This window comes from Neovison vison, chromosome 1 (assembly GCF_020171115.1).
Source record: "Neovison vison isolate M4711 chromosome 1, ASM_NN_V1, whole genome shotgun sequence".
Lineage (NCBI taxonomy): Eukaryota > Metazoa > Chordata > Mammalia > Carnivora > Mustelidae > Neogale > Neogale vison.
In genome coordinates this window covers 82940864-82950804 of record NC_058091.1, presented here as the reverse complement: position 1 = coordinate 82950804, position 9941 = coordinate 82940864, and positions in this window count along the sequence as shown.

The window sequence follows — 9941 nt, the reverse complement described above, 5'->3', positions numbered from 1 at the left end:
CTTTTGCTAGTAAGAATTCTAAGTACAGACTATTCTCATATGTTATGGGAGGAAAATGAGGCTACCATAGCTCTTTTGCTAGTGTGGAGCCTGAGCTAGCAAGTGGTTTTGTGACGTTCTTGGAATCATATTATGAGCCTGGCATCCCTCCCCTGCTGTCCCTAGATTAATCTAATAGACATTCTGTGATAGTATTTCCACTAAAAATATATGTGATTTTAGGCATTACACTTTTTTGTGTGTTATTCCATTGTTCCTAGACAATTAAAACTGGTATTTATTGATAAGAAAGTTGTGCTTTCAAGGTATCCTGTCACATCCTAACTAGTGGCCACAGAGTTGCAAGTTGGTGGTAAAAATCTTACTCTTGTCATCTGTACATTTCAATATGCTCCATTAGGTTATTTAAATATATTACATATTGTTACAATAAAATTAAAGGTAACACAAAATTATCCCATATTCTCACATTCTCAACACAAATATTTTCTCTCTCTCTTTGCTTCCTGTGAATCTTTATCTACATTTATACAGAGTTCTAATTAAAGTACCCATAGCACCGAAAATCTTTCACTTATTTCGTAAACCATTTTTTATCTTTAGCCTCATCTTTATATCTATCTTTTTGTGTGGATTTTTTAAAAAGATTTTATTTACTTATTTGACAGAGAGAGAGAGAGATCACAAGTAGGCAGAGGCAGGCAGAGAGAGAGGGGAAAGCGGGCTCCCTGCTTAGCAGAGAGCCCAATGTGGGGCTCAATCCCAGGACCCTGAGATCATGACCTGAGCCGAAGGCAGAGGCTTAACCCACTGAGCCATCCAAGCACCCCTTTTTGTGTGGATCTTAATATTTAGCTAGGAAGACAGATTATAATTTACTTTACTTTTTTTGTGGATACGTGTTGTATCTAATTTTATATGTTGTAATTTCTAGAATGTATGATGTTCCAGATGGGCTTGAGGTCAGATATCTTGTTTAATTCTGTTTGTAAATACTCTCATCTTTATCAAAACATGTTCTGAATTTGATTCCCAACACCTGTCAAGAACCATGTAAATTGTGTGTGTGTTTGCCAAGGTTTTTTATTCTGGGAAATTGACTTAAGGAAATAGTTCAAACACACAAACTAAAAAGTCTGAGTAATACAGTGTTAGGATGTTTCTTCATACTATATTGAAATTCTGGAAATGTTAGCATAACGTTATTTTTTGTAACTAATGTTTTCCTTTTCTTTTTTCTTCTTTCTACATTTCTATAACCAAATAACTGACAGGGAGTTCACTTGAGGTGTAAGTTTTAGTCTAAATCAATTTTCTCTATATTGCACTGCAATTATCCCTCTTTATTTATTAAATAATGTTCACTTGCCCAAAATTATGTGGGTTTTTTTTTTTTTTTGAGAGGGGGAGAGAGAGAAGCGGGGGAGGGACAGAAGGAGAGGGAGAATCTTAAGCAGCCTCCATGTCCAAGAGGGAGTCTGATGTGAGGCTCGATCTCACGACCCTAAGATCATGACCTGAGCTGAAATCAAGAGTCAGACACTTAACTGATTGAGCCACACAGGCATCCTGAAATTATGTAATTCTTACTTCACTGAACACTTAAACATAACATATATAGTGATATATCTAGGTTTAAAATTCAAATTTATTTATGTTTGTTTTTGTGTCACTTTTGCATCATTTAATTACTGCTATTTTATCTGGAAGGACTAGAGATGTTTGTCACGTCTTCCATCTTTATCCTTATTCTTTTTTGGAATATTCTTTACCACTTATTTTTTATTTTTATTACATAAAACAGATTTTTATGCTTTTCATTGAGATAGCACCAAAACAACAAACACACTTGTTAAGAAATTATCTTTATTTTGAAATAAAACATGCTCATTTTAACGAACATTCAGACAATAAAATAAGCAAAATAAGTGAACAAGTGAATAAGTGAAAGTCTTCTCAATCACACCCCTTTTTAAAATATAGATTTTATTAATTTATTTGACAGAGAGCATGCACGCACAAGCAGGGGAGCAACAGGCAGAAGGAGGGGGAGAAGCGGGCTTCCCGCTGAGCAGGGAGCCCTACATGAAGCTCAATCCCAGGACCCTGGGATCAAGACATGAGCTAAAGGCACACACTTAACAAACTGAGCCATCCAGGTGCCCCTCGGTCACACACTTTTTAGGGAAAATTTGTATTAACACTCAGATACGTGTCTTTCCAATCTTTGTATATATTATCTATGCAAAAATTGTATTATTCTGAAGCTGGTTTCCATTACTTACAATGGATGGCACGGTCTTTTAATATCTGCTCATATAAACTTACTTCACTTTTTCAAATGGCCGAACAGTCTTTTATTGAACAAATGTGTTATAATTTATTTAACAAATTCTTTAAGGACCTTCAATTTTTTCAAGTTTCTAATTTTTTTAATTATTTATAAGGGTTATTATAAAGAACATCCTCTAAATAAATATATCTCTGTGTAGTTGAGAATTTATATCTGAGGTTTAAATTTGTAGCAGAAGAATTGCTAAGTCAGAAACTATAATTATGATAGACACGGACAAAATGGCCTCTAAAAAGTTGCTCTGAACTGTCCTTCCCTCCGCAGCATGTAGTAATTCCCATGTCCAAACTAGTATATTTAACATATTTTGAAGGTCGGAGAGTATCTATCTTTTTATGGCTGGGTAAACATTCTGTGGAACAAACACATCCTCTCTTCTTGTTTCATATCTGGTTTTGGTTGATACATTGGACAAACAGATTTATGATTCTACCCTGGTATTTTGACTCAGATGCCTGTGAAATTATTTAATATAGCTCTTCACAAGTTTAAGCATATTAGATCAACGGTATGAAAAAAAAAGTGTTTCTGTACAACTCTGGAAATCTTTTCTCTTTCTTATGTTCAGGGCACGGAATTTTATGGTCTAGTAGCAACTTGGGGGGTGTGAATTCATATCACCTTGTGCACCAAATAGTTTTGGGACTCGAGGGAAGACAATTAATCTTACTGTTCCCTGATTTCCTCCTCAGTAATAGTTACCAAACTCACGAGCTTGTTGTGAAAACAAATAATGACAGTGATGAGGGTAGCAATAATATTTTGAGTAGTGATATATACCTTTCAAAGCACTTTGATGCCCATTATCTCTTTTGATCATCAAAATAACCTTATATGGTAGATAGGACAAACATTTTTATCATTGGTTTTTCACATAAGAAAATGAAGGTACAGTTAAATATCAGGTAAAAATATCAACAAATGTTCCTTCGAGAAGTTAAAGTTTTTTCACAAAGTTAATACCAAGGACAAGGAAATGTAAGTGTTGCTGTCAAGGAGCTTTGGGGAATACAGTACATGCATGTGTATGACATGCCTTTTCCCAACGTTCCAGAAGATGTTTGTGACCAGCCTTTCCCCCTTCTCTTTTCCCATCCAAACTCCTTGTATGTGGTTACAGAGAAAGCTTAATTACTAGAAAGTAGAAATCTGCATGTGATTTATAAACATTTACATTGTTTAAAAACTGAGAATCATCAGACAGGCATTGGGTTCATATAACACTTCATCTCATCCATGCCCAACGAAGATAGGATGGGTACGTTTTCCTCCCTTGATCACCACTGGAAGCCTTGACTGTAGCTTGTAGCTACATCTGGCTTGTAGCTTCTCTTTTCTGAGCTTCCACTGGAGCCTCATTACACGCACTGATGTGTATGTATACATATATATTTTTTGGAGGGGAAGGGGGTTGACTTGAAAGAGAAGAAAGCCCTGACATTAAGAGAAGCAGGAGTTCAAGTTCTAAAACTTGGATCATACTTTAATCTACTGATCCAGTAAATCCTTTAAAAATATTCCCTGTTTTCCACCAACAGAAATCAAGAAATATCAGATCTTCATGTTCATTGTGAATGGAATGATTAATCATTTTCCTCTTTAGCTTGTTTATGTCAACAATAAGTAACTCTTTTGGGGTATTATACTTCCCATGGAATCAGATTTGCTGTACAATGTGTATTTCTCACTTGGGGTTTAAACACATTCAGTAATTTAATCACATTATTTAGCTCCTTTCCCAAGAAAGGGAGACGGGGGTACATGTATCTGACACTGCTTTTTCGGGGATGTCGATGGGAAATAAGTAAGCATAGTTTTTTCATAAAAGGATAGGCTTAGAGAGTGGCCACCCTGTCCTTTTCAATTACTACAAGAAATAGTTATTGAGAGCCTACAAAATATTAGACATTCTGGGTACTAAACTAGGTGAAATAATATCCCTGTCCTGAAGGAGTTCATGCATTAATCTAGTTAGAGCTATAGATTTTAGGCTCAAAAGGGAAGTTTGAAATAAACTTTTTCCATATTTTCCATTTTACAGATGGGAAAATGTAACCAATGATGTGAAACACAAGGGTTTCAGTCACGGTTCTTTCGTTTCAATTACAGAAATCCAAAAAAAATAATTTAAAGAAAAACAGGAAAATTTTGCCTCTTGTAGCCAATAGTTTAGGATTGTTTGGCTTTGGGCACAGCTAAAGTGTAAGGATATATTTCAGCCTTGGGCACAGCTAGATCAAGGTGCTCAAATCTCATCTCCCTCCCCTTGCTCCCCCTTTCCCTCCCGTTCACATCCCTTCTCTTTCCTTTGGCCCTTCCTTCCTCCTCTCTGTCACTTGGCTCTGCTTCACTTTTCATTTTGACCTCATTATCTCCTGTATCAAACTGTTTTCCTTCATCTGACAGGAAAGATGGTGGTTGGAAGTCTTATCATTCACAAACTGAAATCAAGGAGAATCTTCCTGTCTCCCTCCAAGGGCAGAAAGGACCCAAAATGACTCTTACAGTTCAGTGTGAGCCACCTTTCCACGGCTGTGGTGTTCCAGGTGATCGACAGCCCTTCCAGTGGCACCTAGAATGGACAATTCCTCAAAGAATTCTGAAGAGGAAAGCAGTCTTGTAAGGTTGTGTGGTAAATACAAAAGGAGCTAAAACCAGAAAACAAACCTCCTGGGCTATAGACTTTCCAGCATTACTTCAATTGATGCTTGTGGAGGCCTATGGTGTCCACGTCTCTCTTCCTTGAGGCCCAGGGTGAATAGTTCCTAGCCTTGATTTCAGTTACCTGCCTCGTCCCACTCTATATTTGACTTTTAAAATACTTACTTTAAGAATTTTTAAAAATACATTTTCTTTTCATAAAATTCACATTAGGTCTTGAAAATAGGTGGTTGCAAACATAATAAATAAATCATACCCACCAACACTTTTCCTGTGCTTTTTACCTACCTGGTGGTCTCTCACTAGATAGTCTCCCTTCTATTCAGTCTCATATAAGGACATTGCAATTTTTCTAATATGCCAGAATCCATTAGTTTTACGCTGCTAACTCCTGGAACCTGGGTCTAGGTTTTCTATTTTATCTTAGTATCTACAATGGATAGCTGTTTAGATGAGAAATATTCCTAACACAGACCCTTTGGTTAATTGCAGACTAGATTTTACACTTTCAGCTTATATGTTTTTAGTCATGCCTTCAATGTCTAACAAGAAAGAAACAGATCAAGGTCACATGTTTATGGGTATGAAAGGATGGCTATTTGTAAAAATGGGAAAATATTTGATTAATATGTTTTCAGATAGGTCTGGAATTTTCAAAATTTCATTTTCTCATAACCTGAGTTGGGGTGGAAATGTAATGCCAGGTATCAGAAAAATTATGTAAGTGCAGAAGTTGTAAATGTAAGAAATTTTGATCACCTGAGGTTTTCCTACAAGAGGCTCTTGGATGTGAGTGCATCTTTTTGCTTTGTTCAGTCTTCTAACTCTTCACTTTTTTTGTGTGTTTGTGACTTGGCCATTCATTAGAGCAGAGGGTCAGCCCACACATGGCTGTTTGCTTTCCTTCCTTTCTCTAAGCATAAGAAATCCAGGGCTGGAAAGCAAATCAGATTTTGGCAACCAAGGCTTCTTCAGTCTTGTTGCTCTGCCCTCTTCAGCTGGCAGATCATATCTCAGGGACCAAGATGGCTGTTCCATTTCTGCAAAAGAGCCAGCAAGAAGAGGAATGGAAGTAGAAGGAGGGCACACTCCTTTCTTTTTAATATCACAGTGGAAGTTCCACTTACTACTTCTTTTTTTAAAAAAATACTTTATTTATTTATTTGACATAGAGAGAGAGAGCATGCATAAACAGGGGGAGTGACAGGCAGAGGGAGAGGGAGAAATAGGATCCTCATGGAACAGGGAGCCCAATGCGGGGCTCCCAGGACCCTGAGATCATGACCTGAGCAGAAGGCAGGTGCTTAACTGACTGAGCCATCCAGGTGTCCCCAACTTACCACTTCTATGTTTAATTTTTCATATGTTTGTTCTTCACCTTCTTTTAACCCAAGTTTCAAGGATTCTGCAATTAATTGCTTTCTACTTTAACTTTCTGGAAGTCTTATGTTGCTGATAATGGCAGTAAGAACCTGTCTGAAGGTTTGGCTTAAAGACAGCTTAAGAGCTGTGGAGAATCTAACATGAGGGATGAAGGCAGGGAAAAAAAAATGTTGCGTTATTGTGCTGATTAAGACATTAAGAATATTTGTGAGAACATTAAAGTTACTTACTCAACACCTACTGAATACTAATTTTGGGGATCACCTTGTATGAGTGCACAGAAAACGGTTATACTTGGACCCTGCTCTTGAGATCCTCACAGCCTGGGTTGACCAGCTTCTGATTTCATCCAACCAATAAAGGCTGTGGTGTAATGTGTATTGTTCCCTTGCCCCTACTTTTAGTAAGTGCATCTCTGTGATCAAGGTAAGAGGAAAACTATATGAACCAGTCCGTCAGTGAACTCTAAATACTCCCCCACCCCCAGATCACTTTGTCTTGACCAATGAGAATGTTTCTGTCTGAATAATGATTTGGACTTGACTAAAATAACCTGTAAAAAATTGAGTGCTAATATAATGGTGGACTGTTGGTTGGTTGTAGAGTGATGGGTTCTTTTCTTGTGTGTTAGTTTTGATTATTTTTATTTACTTATTTTTAAAAAAGATTTTATTTATTTATTTGACATAGAGAGACCGAGCAAGAAGGGGAATACAAGCAGGGGGAATGGGAAAGGAAGAAGCAGACTTCCCACTGAGCAGGGAGCCTGATGCAGGGCTCGATCCCAGGCCCCTGGGACCATGACCTGAGCTGAAGGCAGATGGTGAACAACTGACCCACCCAGGTGCTCCTTATTTACTTATCTTTTAGTAATATTTAGATATTGGTTTTATAATAGAAAAAAAGCACTTTATTCCAAAAAGAGTAAGCAAATTATTTAACTTACACCCTATTGAATTTAAATCCTCAAAATTTGACAGAAAAATTGGTGGTGGGTATTATAGAGGGCATGGATTGCATGGAGCACTGGGTGTGGTGAAAAAATAATGAGTAATGTTATGCTGAAAATAAATTAATTAATTTTTAAAAAAGAAAAATTAAAAGTACCAGAGTCATTCTCTTGTCTGTTTTACATGATGTCAAAGATGTAGTTTTGGTATCAAGGAATTCAAAACTTAATTTCTTATGTTAAATAACATTTTTGAAATTTTGGAATAATTGTTGAAAGCTATGTAACTGTAGTAAATGTCACAACTCTGATGAAACAATATTCCTTTCATTTTTCTATTGGCACAACAGTGCTGGGAATTCTGTTTTGTGTGATCACATTCAAGAATCTGGAAGCTCTCCTACAGTTTTGCTCTCATGTCAGTAGGAGAAACAGTTTTCATATCAACAGAGCAATGAGTCAGTGAAATAACAAACACAATACTCATTTCTCAACACTTTCATGTACCTCAGGATATTTTACCCTTAACAATTTCATGAGATGTTATCACCATATTATATGTGAATACATTTGGATTAAGCAGTAAACTTGGATTACTATCTTGGTGTTTTGCTTTGTTTTTAACATTCTATCCATGTTGGGGTGATACTGTGGAAGATCTTGCTTAGCAAGATAGGGGAATTTAGTTCTGAAAGTGATAGGAGGTTATTACATTTTTCTGAATAGGAGAATGATAGTACTGGAACTAACTTGAGTAAAAGCAATCCATGATGATGTCTTGTGTGTAATAGAAGAGTCCTGAGGTGATAACTAATTTGGACTGTTTCAACAACAGAGGTGTGGGGGATCACGAGAGTCTAAACTGGGGTGATGATAGCAATAGTAGTAGAGAGGAAAGAGCAGCCAAGAGCGTTGCTCCAAAAGGAGAACTGATTGTTCACTGCAAAATGGTGAAAACACCAGAATATAAATTCCTTGAGATGAAAAAATTGTCTTTTTTCTATCATTGTATACTCCCTGTGCATAAAATTATGCCTGGTACACAGTAGGCACTTGATAAATGTTAGTTGAATCAATTAAAATAAAAACAAGTGAATGTGATGAAGTGTAACAGGTGCTGTGACAGTGGCAGGAAAGATGGCTTGGTAGAATGGGAGACACCTGATTGTGTCTGGTGGATTAGCTGGAGTGTTCCAGGAGGACAGGGGTGGAAAGAACATCATAGGCCAAGAGGAGAGGCAGACACAGGCATGGAGCCGCATGCTGTGGGTACAGACAATCACCAACGGTGGCCATTTCTCAAGGTAATGTACCAACTAGAAAGGGACAGCCATTGGTACTGGAAGTGGAAAGACTGAGCATGAAGATAAGGAGTTTTGACTTACTGTAGGTTTTACGACAATAGAGTAACATAAAGAAGTTTTTGCCTCGAATATTTGTCAAGTGAAAACGAGTGGAAGGCTTAGTGAGACCTTCTGTATATTTGAAATAAAATGAAAGACCTATGTCAAATTAGGAAGCTATTGTAAACATCTGTGAAAGAGGAAATGAAGGTCTAGATTAAAGAGGTAATAACAGGGATAGAGACTGTGGCAAGGTTTTGAGAAAATTCAGGAGTTAGAAAAGAAAAGACAGATGATGAATAAAAGGTATAGCAGGGTGCAGCAGCTGGTTCATCAGCAGATGAATTGTAGGGTCCAGTGAGTTCAAAGGTGGTGCAATATGCTGAGAAGGAGAAAACAGGAGCCGCAGCCGTGAGAAGGAAGTAATGGATTAAATGTTAGGAATGTTGACTTTGAGTCCAAGGACAAGGGACAAGTAAGTGGGTTGGTTAGAGTGACCTGAACCAGAGATGTGGTTTGCGGAGTTATCTGGGTCCTAGTTAGGGTATAAAGATGGATGATATTATAGTGAGAGAGTTTGTGGGGAGATAAGAGATTTAGGTTGTGGGTAGAACTCTAGGGATTACCCACATTTAAGAGTCAAGTGGAGGAAGACATATGGTCAAGATGCCAGAATAGAACCAAAAGAGAAGAGTTTTGAATAATTGAAAGCTTTGGAAAATTATGTAGGTAATGAAGAAGGAGAATTTTAAGGAGGAGGAATTACACCAGAAATGCCTATCAGTTTCAAGGAAGATGGAGGCTTAAGCATGACCATTGAATCTGACAGATTAAGAAGTCACAGGCAACTGTTCTCTAAACTATTTTGGCAGAGTGGCATACTAGAAGCCAGATTCCATTGGGCTCAGTGGGTCACAAATCAATAATGATACTATTCCTTCCAATGTTCAGTTGTGAAGAGGAGGGAGAGAGAGAGTTGTAGTTAAAAAGGATGTCAAGATTGGAGATAATGTTATTTTGGAAGCTTATCTGTTTTATAAGGATGGATGACAATGTGAACATGGCCTTCAAATTCTTTTTTTTTTCAATTTATTTATTTTTAGAAAAACAATATTCATTATTTTTTCACCACACCCAGTGCTCCATGCAATCTGTGCCCTCTATAATCCCCACCACCTGGTACCCCAACATCCCAAGCCCCCGCCACTTCAAACTCCTCAGATTGTTTTTCAGAGTCCATAGTCTCTCATGG